The following is a 13,611-nucleotide window of genomic DNA, read 5'->3' on the forward strand; positions in this document are numbered from 1 at the left end:
GAACAATGTTTTGAGGCCCTCATGCACGTCTCTATGCAGGGACAACGTGGAGCCTCCCAATTTTTGGCTGCCCTGCCAAAGGGCTATACTATAATACACCCACTTCCTGACAATGGACACTTAATGTTTTGAGGCCCTCATGCACGTCTCTATCCAGGGACAACGTGGAGCCTCCCAATTTTTGGCTGCCCTGCCAAAGGGCTATACTACAAAAGACCCACTTCCTGACAATGGACACTTAATGTTTTGAGGCCCTCATGCACGTCTCTATCCAGGGACAACGTGGAGCCTCCCAATTTTTGGCTGCCCTGCCTAAGGGCTATACTATAATACACCCACTTCCTGACAATGGACACTTAATGTTTTGAGGCCCTCATGCACGTCTCTATCCAGGGACAACGTGGAGCCTCCCAATTTTTGGCTGCCCTGCCAAAGGGCTATACTACAAAAGACCCACTTCCTGACAATGGACACTTAATGTTTTGAGGCCCTCATGCACGTCTCTATCCAGGGACAACGTGGAGCCTCCCAATTTTTGGCTGCCCTGCCTAAGGGCTATACTATAATACACCCACTTCCTGACAATGGACACTTAATGTTTTGAGGCCCTCATGCACGTCTCTATCCAGGGACAACGTGGAGCCTCCCAATTTTTGGCTGCCCTGCCAAAGGGCTATACTATAATACACCCACTTCCTGACAATGGACACTTAATGTTTTGAGGCCCTCATGCACGTCTCTATCCAGGGACAACGTGGAGCCTCCCAATTTTTGGCTGCCCTGCCAAAGGGCTATACTACAAAAGACCCACTTCCTTCCAATGGGCACTTCAGGTTTACAGGCCCTCATGCACGTCTCTATCCAGGGACAACGTGGAGCCTCCCAATTTTTGGCTGCCCTGCCTAAGGGCTATACTATAATACACCCACTTCCTGACAATGGACACTTAATGTTTTGAGGCCCTCATGCACGTCTCTATCCAGGGACAACGTGGAGCCTCCCAATTTTTGGCTGCCCTGCCAAAGGGCTATACTATAATACACCCACTTCCTGACAATGGACACTTAATGTTTTGAGGCCCTCATGCACGTCTCTATCCAGGGACAACGTGGAGCCTCCCAATTTTTGGCTGCCCTGCCAAAGGGCTATACTACAAAAGACCCACTTCCTTCCAATGGGCACTTCAGGTTTACAGGCCCTCATGCACGTCTCTATCCAGGGACAACGTGGAGCCTCCCAATTTTTGGCTGCCCTGCCTAAGGGCTATACTATAATACACCCACTTCCTGACAATGGACACTTAATGTTTTGAGGCCCTCATGCATGTCTCTATCCAGGGACAACGTGGAGCCTCCCAATTATTGGCTGCCCTGCCAAAGGGCTATACTACAAAAGACCCACTTCCTTCCAATGGGCACTTCAGGTTTACAGGCCCTCATGCACGTCTCTATCCAGGGACAACGTGGAGCCTCCCAATTTTTGGCTGCCCTGCCAAAGGGCTATACTACAAAAGACCCACTTCCTTCCAATGGGCACTTCAGGTTTACAGGCCCTCATGCACGTCTCTATCCAGGGACAACGTGGAGCCTCCCAATTTTTGGCTGCCCTGCCTAAGGGCTATACTATAATACACCCACTTCCTGACACTGGACACTTAATGTTTTGAGGCCCTCATGCACGTCTCTATCCAGGGACAACGTGGAGCCTCCCAATTTTTGGCTGCCCTGCCTAAGGGCTATACTACAATAGACCCACTTCCTTACAATGGGCACTTCAGGTTTACAGGCCATCATGCACGTCTGTATGCAGGGGCATTGGTGAACCTCACAATTTTGGACTGCCCTGGCAAAGGAAAATACTACAAAGACTCAGTTCCTCAAAATGGGCACATTAGACTCAGAGGCCTTTATGTACGTCTCTTCTCAGGGACATCGGAGTGCCACACAATGTTTTACGTAAAATCTTTCATGTATTGATCTCAAAAAGTAACATACATTAGCTCTATCTCACTATTGGGTATGTGCCCTTAACATTTCCGCTATGAAAAATCATTTTGGTGTCATTTTGGAAGGTTTTCTGGTGAGTCCGTAAAAATGGCGTAAAACGCGGACAAAATTATTCACAGCTGTGACTTTTGAGTGATAAATGCTTCAAGGGGTCTTCCCCATGCTGTTGCCATGTCATTTGAGCACTCTTCGGAGACTTTTGTGCCATTTTTAGGGTTTCTACATGCTGCCGGTGGTCATTTCACAAAAATACTCGGGTCTCCCATAGGATAACATTGGGCTCGGTGCTCGGGCCGAGTACACGAGTATCTTGGGAGGCTCGGCCCGAGCTTCGAGCACCCGAGCTTTTTAGTACTCGCTCATCACTACTAATAAACCTAAAAAATAAAAATAAATTGAATAAAAATCATGAATGTTGTGTTATAACAGGAAATTCGGTGTAAGAATGAATATCCGGGATGAGAGTTCAGCGAATGAGTTATAGAAATTGTTACAAAAAGGAGTGTGTACGGTTTATGCGTAAATTTTCAGAATGCGTACATGAAAATTATATGTATGTGAGAATGTCCCCCATGCTTTGTAAAAAGTTATTTATGAAAATGTAAATAAAATATATAAAAATGCCTAATTATTTATAATTTATGAGAAAGATATATATGTATGGAAGAATGTTATAAGGTGTCCAAGAACCATAAAGAAAAAAGGTGCATATATAATGTTAGAGGTCTAGAGTTCCACCAGGCTATATCACCCCTAAAGAAATAGAAAGAAGACCTTACTACCTGTGTACCCCAAAAAAAGCTATATTTCTTAGCCAGGATTATGGTGGAGATATGCACAAGTGAAATAAGAATATAAAGTAATACAATAAGATTATAAAACCAATATGTGTGCATTCATGCACCACCCGGTACGCTACCCTTGCCAAATTGCTCACTCTAGATCCCCACACGATCCATGAAGCCGTTCCCCCGGTCACACCGCCTGCTGCCGGTTCCCACTCATCCCTGGGGGAGTTAGGCGAGTGGTATCGAGAGCTACATGTCGGCACTGATGATATCCCCATACACCACAAGGAAGGGGTATACCGGGTGGTACAGGAGTATGAGCGGGTTTTTAGCAAGCACCCTCTAGATTTTGGGCAGATTAAAGGGGTTCAACACCACATCCCTACCGGTACACACTCCCCTATTAAAGAGAGATACAGGCCTATTCCCCCTGCGCACTACCAATGCGCCAAAGACATGTTGAGGAACATGAAGGAGGCAGGGGTTATTAGGGACAGCTGTAGTCCCTGGGCCGCTCCGTTGGTGCTGGTTAAGAAGAAGGATGGCACCATGCGGATGTGTGTGGATTACCGGAAGATTAACCAGATAACGCATAAGGATGCTTACCCTCTGCCCCGCATCACAGAGTCCCTGGCCTCGCTGAGAACCGCTAACTACTTCTCCACCCTTGACCTCACCAGCGGGTACTGGCAGGTGGCCGTGGCACCGGAAGACCGAGAGAAGACTGCCTATGGGACCGTTTTGCTGTACTTGGATGATGTGATTGTGTACTCACAGACGTATGAAGCCCACCTGGAGCACCTAGCCGAGGTGTTCGCGTCCCTTGCCAAGTATGGGATGAAGTTGAAGCCCTCAAAGTGTCATCTGCTGAAACCCAGAGTGCAGTACCTAGGACATGTGGTTGGTGCGGAAGGTGTCGCCCCCAACCCCGAGAAGATCACCGCCATCCAAGACTGGCCGAGACCGACCACAGTGAGGGAAGTGAGGCAGTTTCTGGGCCTGGTGGGATATTACCGTCGCTTCATTAAGGGGTACACAAAGATGGCTGCCCCCATGCAAGACCTCCTCGTAGGACAGACCAAGGGTGGTAGATCCCTAGTAGCCCCATTGGTGTGGGAAGAAAAGCATGAGGAATCCTTCCGCCAGCTGAAAACAGCCCTGACCGGAGAGGAAATCCTAGCGTACCCTGACTACAGCCGCCCATTCATCCTCTACACCGACGCCAGCAATGTGGGCTTGGGGGCTGTTCTATCCCAGGTCCAAGACAGAAGGGAAAAGGTAATAGCTTATGCTAGCCGAAAACTCCGACCGACTGAGAGGAACCCTGAGAACTACATCTCCTTCAAGCTTGAGCTCTTGGCACTGGTGTGGGCTATCACCGAGCGGTTCCGCCATTACCTGACAGCAGCCAAGTTCACCGCGTACACAGACAATAACCTGCTGACCCATCTAGATACGGCCAAGCTGGGCGCGTTGGAGCAGCGGTGGGTGACCAGGTTAGCCAACTACGATTTCACCATCAAGTACCGGGCCGGCCGTACCAACGTCAATGCCAATGCACTCTCCCGGATGCCCCACCTGTCGGAAGAGGGGCCAGAGGATGATGACCACGAAGAGATCGAGTTGCCTGCATTTCACCGGCCATTCACTGAGAAGGTGCACGTCTACCAACAACGGGTGAACCTGGATCCGCTGCCCCGACAGGACTGGCAGGAAGCTCAGGACCAGGCACCTGCTGTCCGCCTGGTCAAGACTCTAGTGGAACAGGGTTCTGCTGGGATAGACCCTGCTGCCCCTGCCGAAGCCCAACGTCTGTGGCAAGAACGGACCCGGCTATACCTACACCAGGAGAAGTTGTATCGCGAGCTGATTAATCCAAAGACTCACGAGAAGATCCGCCAGCTGGTGATTCCCCAGGCTAACGTGCCCACCGTCCTGCAAGCATACCATGATGGTGCAGTGCACTTCGGGTGGAAGAAGCTAGAGATGTTGTTAAGAGAGCGGTTCTATTGGAGTGGAATGCGGGAATCTGTGGAGGCCTGGTGCCGAGAATGTGGCCCTTGCGCATTGAGAAGGAAGGACGAGGCCAGCCAGAAGGCACCCCTACACCCGATCATTACACACCAACCGCTGGAGCTGGTTGCCCTTGACCATGTAAAGCTCACCCCCAGCCGAAGTGGGTACACCTACGCTCTGACCATCGTAGACCACTACTCGAGGTTCCTGGTGGTTGTCCCAGTTAAGGACTTAACCGGCCGCACCGCTGCTAAGGCTTTCCAGGCTTATTTCTGTTGACCGCATTGGTACCCGGAGAGGGTGCTTACCGACCAGGGTCCGGCCTTTGAAGCAGAGGTATTCCAGGAATTCTGCCAGTTGTACGGCTGCAAGAAAATCCGGACCACGCCTTACCACGCCCAAACCAATGGCATTTGTGAAAAGATGAACCACTTGGTCCTGGGCCTCCTCAAGACGTTACCACTGGAAGAGCGGAACCTGTGGCTGGAGAAGCTACCTGACCTGGTCGATATGTACAACAACATCCCTTCCAGCTCTACGAAATGCACTCCAGCATACCTGATGAGAGCTCGTCCCGGCCGGCTACCAGTGGATCTGGAAATGGGCTTGGAAGCTTCAGAAGCACTCCTGTCGACAGCTGAATGGGACACTCGGCGGAGGACACAGTACCGACAGGTCCAGGAGTATGTTGAAAAGAACTTGTGCCGGAGTCGGGGACAACAGGAGCAGTGCTTCAACAAGAAGGTGCCTGCCGGTTCCTTCCAACCTGTGGATGTAGTGCTGAAGCGGAAAAGAAGGGCCCACAAGCTGGATGATCAATGGGAAAAAACCCCGTATGTAGTCCAGCCCACAGGATGGGAGAATGGGAAGGCCTACCAGATCAGCCGTGACCAGGGGGGGACTTTGGCCACGGTTTCCCGAGACCACCTGAAGAAGTGCCCACCAGCATTGAGAGTAGCGGATGAGGCTCCAGTTCCCAGTCCAGTGGAGAAGGAAAAAGAGGTAATCCACACCATGATGGGTGATTTTCCAGCAGACTGGCCTACACAGAACGGTGCGGTGATCCTTCCAGTGATACTGTTCCCACAACCCGTGGATGAAGAAATGATGGAAACGGTTAACCGCGAGCCAGTGCCCAGGGATGTACCTGTACCCAGCTCCCCTACGCCTCCGCCTGCCCCACATGATAGCAGGGAGGAGGAACTGACTGTTCCCTCTGCCCCACTGCCTGTCACCACTGACACCGGACCCCGAAGGTCCACTCGCCCCAACCTAGGTAGACCCCCACTTAGGTACAGGGAAACTACTCTTTAAAAGGGGGGGGCTTTATGTGTTGAGTGTACCAGTTTGAAAGTTTTAAATGATAAGTAAAGATGATCAACCAAAGAAGTTTACCTGATTGAACGGTGATTAAACCGGCCGTTGCCGGCAACTGTTGTCCCCGTAGGGACTGTGCAACCATTGCGTAAGGAACTGCTTACGGACAAGCCCGAGAACTTGCAGGGCAACCACAAACTTAGTGCAATGTAAATAAAAATGTTTGTTGGCTTGACACCGTTACCGCCTCTGGAGAGGCGGATTTGGGAGGATGGGCCTGGAGGAAAGGGATGGCCTAGGCCCGCCACTACCGTAACCGGTGGCGATCCTCCGGGGGTTCAGGGGTCCCCTTGGACGTGGGCCCCCTGAAAGAGACAGAACCCGCTCGGGCAACTTGGTGCTGGACTGGGGTCAAGGGGTGCTGCCCGCTTCTTAGGGGCAGCATCAGGGCCAGGTTGTTTGGGTGGGAGAAGAGCGGAAGCTGTACCGTTGTAAAATGTTTATGATGCTTTTACATGTTTTACCGTTTTATTCTTTTTCAGTTGTGAAAATAAAACCGGTGATGGACGGGCAGCCCGCGGACGGTCTGCATTTTACTATAGGGGAATGTGGCGCCCTGGACAAGCCAGGTCGTCACAGGTACTACACCAACACACTCTACACTCCGGCTAGGCACACCGAAGCTAAACACAAATCCTAGTTGCCTTCCTCCAGGGGCTGATGTCCACACCAGGGGGTGGGCCAGGCGGTTGATCCCACCCACCGAGGAGTTCACAGTCCTGGAGGCGGGAAAAGGAGTCAGATTAGAGATCAGTTTTGGAGTTAGAGAAGTGAAGAGGAGAGGAGACTGACCGTGTCCGGGTGTGTGGCCCGGGCACTCAGCAAGGTTGGCAGACGGTGGTGACCTTCTGCAGGAGAGGCTGATTGGAGTGAACCGTACGGACCGGGGATGGGCGGTGGCCCGCCGGTACCAGATCGGGGAGTGAAGAGAAGCCAGCACCATCCGGCAGGGCCTACGGACCCCGACCAGGCTAGGAGTCGCCGTAAAACCGGTCAAATCCGTTAGCGACAGGAACCTCCAGGGTTTCCCAGCAGTCAAGACCCGATTGAAGGCAACAGCTCACACCGTAGAGGGAAGCACAGTCACCGCCAAGGCTACAGTTCCCAGGGCCAGAGCCTGCGGGCAAAAGGGGCTCCCTCAGCATCCATCCAAGCTGGGGAGCGGGTTACCGGTGGGAAGCCCGCTAGATTTTGGGGGAATAAAAGGGGTCCAACACCACATCCCCACAGGTGCACACCCACCCATCAAAGAGAGCTATAAGCCAATACCACCTTCACATTGCCAGTGTACCAAGGACATGTTGAGCAACATGAAGGCGGCTGGGGTTATCCGTGACAGTTGTAGCCTTTGGGCAGCTCTGTTGATCCTGTTAAAAAAGAAGGACGGCACCACTCCCCGTATTGAGGAATCGCTAGCTGCATTGAGAACTGCAAATTATTTTTCTACCCTTGATCTCACTAGTCACTATTGGCAAGTGTCCGTTGCTGAGGCAGACCGGGAGAAGACCGCCTTTGCCACCCCTATGGGTCTCTGCGAGTTCAAAAGCATGCCCTTCGAGCTGTGCAATGCGCCAGGAACCTTCCAGAGGCTGATGGAATGCTGCTTGGGACAAGATTTTAGGGTGTATAAAAAGGGAGATTAGATCCCGTGATCCCAACGTACTGTTACACCTCTATAAATCACTTGTAAGGCTACATCTGGAATATGGGAACCAGTTTTGGGCTCCACATTTTAAAAAGGACATTCAGAAGTTAGAGTCAGTTCAAAGGTGGGCAACTAGACTACTACAAGGAATGGAAGGCCTCCCATATGATGACAAGTTGAAAAAGTTATTAAGTGATTATTGGCTGCAATGGGGCTTTCTGGCTGGTGCCAGCCTCTCTTCTTAGCACACAGGAACCACAATCCCTACACCATGCTTCAATGGATTCTCTCATCCCAGCCCAGTAAAACTACATATTTTACACAGTCATAAGCAGCCAAAAGGGATCTATTCTATTCAATTGCAAATGATTTAGATAAGACTGAGAATAAGATACTATACGGGACATAGCAGAGTTGGTCAAGTTGAGTGGAGATGAGTTTGCTATTTGGCACAGCTTTTTGCATCAATAAAGCAAGTAAAAGGTGTGAAAGATAAAAAAAAGGGTGAAAGTGTGAAAAGTGAATTGGCCAAATTGAGGTGCATATAAAGTTTTTGCTTTCTTTCAATTCACTAATGGGGCTCATTTGAATCAGGTGAATTGAGTTCTGCTTTTGGAAACTGGGTTAAGAAGGGGTGCACCGGTCCTGGAGGTACTGCAATACCAGGTCAATGCGTGGAGTGGACAGAGCAAGATTTTTTCCATCTCCTTGTTCTAAAAATCCATTTAATATATGGTCCCCAGAGAGGGGACGTATCAGATATTAAACTGATAAGAACAGATTTAATTTTTTTTTTTTTCTGTTTATCAGTAGGACTTCAAAATAACAAAGGTGATCGCCTCCCGTTGCCTGGGAACCGTCCAGGCACAAGAGGGCTATGTGTCACCAGAAGGCGCACACACTTCCTCAAGGCCGGCAGACGTGCAATCCCAGGCACCTTCCAGTACCGACCAAGGTAGCGTCCTCCGAAACTACACTTGATCTTAGCCAAAAGGCCGAGAAGCTATAACCCGAATTGGTTACGGCCTTGAGTGGCACCCTGGCCTATACCGGACACATCTTAGGGAGAGGGAGACAAACCCACGCCTACAGAAGACATTTTGTCACCCAAGCCAACCCTTGAAAAGGCTGTTTTGCAGAGCAAAAACAAGAAGAATGGTGCTTTTTGCAGCCGCCGCCCACTGCAATGAATCTGAATAACTCCTCCTTTTGGACACAAGCACCTCCCCTCCCCCTTGCAGTCTTTCCAATTCATGATACAAAAAGACGGACGGACAGGACAGGACAGGACAGGCTGCCTGACTTTCCGTCACTGCCACCCTTTGCCATCCTTGCCCGTAGAAAGCCCTTTCATCATCCCCAAACCCTAATCTTTTCCCTTCCCTTCCCAGATGCGTCTCACTCCCTTTCATTAGGAAGTGAGCGCAGCCTTTTCTCCGTTCTGCACATGCGCGACGTTAAACACAAATGCGCAGGCGTGCGTTCCATTACCCTCACTGCATTCCACTCCCATACAGGAAGTGGGCGCAGCTATTACTACGGTCGCACATAAAAGAACCCACGGCCACCACTGCACATAGCTGACTCCACCACAGGACACCCACTTCTACACCAACGCAGGTAAGACAGGATCGGCACCTCTATGCTCCCGTTACAATCAGGCTCAGTCACCATGTGATAACGCTCTCAACTCTTTAGTTGCAGGCTCCCCTTGCTTCACCTCCACTGGCTGTGCTGCCATTTCCTCTCCCACCTGGAAGGTATACTTTATTCCACTATTTTCCTGTTTCTCTCTTCCCCCTTTTCCCATAACCTACTTTTATCTGCATTTGTGGGGTATCTATATGCTATTTACATCATAGTTTTATTCATTAATATGGAAGGGAAGAGTGCCCATGAGAGTGTTGAACTGCGGAGAGCAAGAGATTAAGCTGCTCCGATTTGCCACCATTGATAAGCTGTTCTCAGTAGATACACATGCTATCCAAACAGCAGCATCCACCATTGCTTCAGCCCACCCATTCAGTGACAGCTCACCAAGTCAGCCAGAGGAGTGGTGTAAGGAATTACACGTAGGCACTGACTCCACACCTTCACATCACAAGAAGGGGGTCTACAGGCTAGTGCAAGAATACGAGCAAGTCTTCAGCAAACATCCGCTAGACTTTTGAAGAATAAAAGGGGTCAAACACTACATCCCCACAAGTGCACACCCACCCATCAAAGAGAGATATAAGCCAAAACTACCTGCACATTACCAGTGTACCAAGGACATGTTGAGCAACATGAAGGAGGCTGGGGTTATCCGTGACAGTTGTAGCCTCTGGGCAGCTCCGTTGGTCCTGTTAAAGAAGAAGGACAGCACCACTCCCCTGTATTGAGGAATAGCTAGCTGCATTGAGAACTGCAAATTATTTTTCTACCCTTGATCTCACTAGTCGCTATTGGCAAGTGTCCGTTGCTGAGGCAGACCGGGAGAAGACCGCCTTTGCCACCCCGATGGGTCTCTGCGAGTTCAAAAGCATGCCCTTCGAGCTGTGCAATTTGCCAGGAACCTTCCAGAGGCTGATGGAATGCTGCTTGGGACACCGAAACTTTGAAACGGTACTGCTATACCTTTATGATGTTATTGTTTATTCTAAAGCAAACAAGATTTTAGGGTGTATAAAAAGGGAGATTAGATCCGGTGATCCCAACGTATTGTTACCCCTCTATAAATCACTTGTAAGGCCACATCTGGAATATGGGGTAAAGTCCTGAGCAGGTTGATAACCATTGGTTTGAGCATGGTAGGGTGTAGTGCGCATCTTCCTGCATCGGTAAAAGCTGCAGAAGTCCTTGAAGATTTCCGCTTCAAAGGCTGTGCCTTGATCTGTGAGGACTCTCTCTGAGTAGCCATGAGGTCTGCATAAGTGTGCTTGGAAGACCTTCGCTGCAGTATGGGCCATTAGATCTTTGACTTGTACCACAACCATAAATCTCGAGTAGTTGTCTACCATCGTAAGTGCATACGTGAGCTCGCCTCGATATTCTGCAACAAAACTCCCTTTTTCGATTTCAGTTTCAGCAAACACTCCTCTTCCTGTAGAAAATATTTATCATTACCTAAGACAGTCATTCTAATGCATGACAATATTAAGGCAATTTAGTTAAAACTTGTTTTAACTCACCTTTAAGGGGATTGATGTATTTCATGGTCAATCCAGGTTTGTCAGTGATGGCACTGACATAATGTATGGCGTCTTTTTCGGGCGTTATCCTTTGCCTTTTCATTGTGAAAATCCAGTTGCCTATATCAAAGCAAATTCTACTACTTGTAAAGTATGCAGAAAATGAAATGTAGAACATATAACATCAACTGCTTAGGAACGCATCATAGGTTAGTACTTAAAAGGATATTGTCATGTTCTAGTCATAATGCAAGCTGGACATTTTTCATGTTACCCTGTAATCGCCGGCCTGTTCTAATGCTCACAAGCCAAGATATAGGCTCAGCTGCTAAGGCTTCCCTCTGCCTTCTGAATGAAACTTGAATATGTCTGGGTCACTGTGTATATAGCAGGTGCTCAGAAAAAATAAGAGTCAATTCAATAGAAATAGCTCTGGCACACTATAGTGATCAATAACGTAAGAAAAGAACTCTTGGAATGCTGAAAATTCTTTATTTGTGCAAAAGGATAATTCATCCAACGTTTCCACCTTGTTTTTAGGTCTTTATCAAGGATAAAGTTATCTAAGATCATAAAGGGTTACAAAACCATATAAACACGTAATTAGTACATAGTACAACATAACAGTACAATATATTGCTACTTGAGAGTACAATGGGTCAAATGACCATGATGCACATACAAAAAATTTTTCCAAAGCCATAGTGAAAACATTTGTACTGAGGAAAGAAAATTTCCACATGACCTATCTGGAGAAACATTCTGGATCAAACAACCAAAAATAGTCAAGCAGGTAAATACACACCTATATGGATAACAGGATGATATGTGTTCAATTGTATAGCGTCATTGCCATTAAGGTACAAATGGAAAACTTGCAATCCTATATAGTGAAGGAAATGAACACATATCATATCAAAGAACACAGGAACATGGGTGTGAGAAAAACCTCAATGTTTATACTTTGTTCTTTATAATGGTGTGAACATGTATATGTCTCAGTACCTTATGCACTTGAGAATTCTAGTGAGTAGATCATGAAAGCCTATTTCAGAACTGGAATCGGTAAATAATTGTAGGTGGAATCTAAATGAAAAGATGGTACAAGTGTTATCATGACACGTGGGCTATAACACAATGGACCGTGTGACAAAGAAGAAAGGAGAGAAAGAAGAGGAAGAAAATGCAACTACCTGTAACATTACGTGATAGTCACTGGTAAGTATCACTTGACAATTCAAATGAAAAAGGATTCCTTTATTAAAGGGTTCTCAGTCGCCTCAGGATCATGAAATACTAGGGTAAATGATATGAGAATGGGTAATAAGCATCACTAAAGGAAATATGAGATGCAGGACATATATCTATAAACCCCTGAACTACATGATAGAAATAAAAAGAAGAAAAAAGAAAAAAAAGAAGAAAGAAGAAGAACACATAGAATGCGGAAAGAGAATGGGTACAACTACCTGAGTTACTGCAGGGAGGCCCCTGGTTGGTATTGTGAGGGTTAGTGGAATTCCTTCACTGAAGGGTTCTCAGTTGCCTCAGGTTCGTGAAAAATGCTATAGACAAATAATGCCCGGAGAAAAGGGGTTCATATACAGCGAATAATGGTAATACAAGGTACATGTGTCACATGTAATAGTATATATATATATATTGTACTAAGCTCTACACCAGAAATAGAAAGTAGTCCCTCTGCCTTCTGTCTAGGTGCCCTGAGTTATGTCCTGTAAACTGTCACAGGGACCCAGACACACATGTGTAGTAGGGGAATATCCCTGCTGAGATGCCAGTGCTAGAGCACTCGTTTGCTGTGGAGTTGAACGCTATGTGAGCAGTTCTTACCTTCAATGAGCAGAAGTCTCTTTTTTCAGATTTCAATATCTCTGTGGGTATCTGGCAGAAATATGGAATACTCTTTACTGCTAAGACCCTGTACACCACTCCCACTAAAGGGGGCTTTACACGCTGCGACATCGCTAATGCGGAGTCGTTGGGGTCACGGAATTTGTGACGCACATCCGGCCGCATTAGCGATGTTGCTGCGTGTGACACCGATGAGCGATTTTGCATCGCTGCAAAAACGTGCAAAATCGCTCATCGGTGACATGGGTCTCCATTCTCGATTATCGTTACTGCAGCAGTAACGATGTAGTTCGTCGCTCCTGCGGCAGCACACATCGCTCCGTGTGACACCGCAGAAACGAGGAACCTCTCCTTACCTGCCTCCCAGCCGCTATGAGGAAGGAAGGAGGTGGGCGGGATGTTCCGGCCACTCATCTCCGCCCCTCCGCTGCTATTGGGCGGTCGCTCAGTGACGTCGCTGTGACGCCGCACGGACCGCCCCCTTAGAAAGGAGGCGGTTCGCCGGTCACAGCGACGTCGCCGGGCAGGTAAGTATGTGTGACGGGTCTGGTCGGTGTTGTGCAGCATGGGCAGCGATTTGCCCGTGTCGCGCAACAGATGGGGGCGGGTATCCACACTAGCGATATCGGGACCGATATCGCAGTGTGTAAAGTAGCCTTTAATAAACTGTGTAAAGGATTTGAAGTAAAAATCCACAATAAACCAGCGCTAGATGGGTTTTTATAATTTTATTAATA

The 13,611-nt window shown here is 48.4% G+C and overlaps 1 pseudogene; it reads right to left on the reverse strand.

Moving 5' to 3' along the window:
* Window positions 1-8,461: 8,461 nt before the first annotated feature.
* Window positions 8,462-8,668, reverse strand: LOC142264316 (U2 spliceosomal RNA; annotated as a pseudogene).
* Between the last annotated feature and the right edge of the window lie 4,943 nt (window positions 8,669-13,611).

The sequence above is a fragment of the Anomaloglossus baeobatrachus genome, unplaced genomic scaffold, assembly GCF_048569485.1.
Source record: "Anomaloglossus baeobatrachus isolate aAnoBae1 unplaced genomic scaffold, aAnoBae1.hap1 Scaffold_265, whole genome shotgun sequence".
Lineage (NCBI taxonomy): Eukaryota > Metazoa > Chordata > Amphibia > Anura > Aromobatidae > Anomaloglossus > Anomaloglossus baeobatrachus.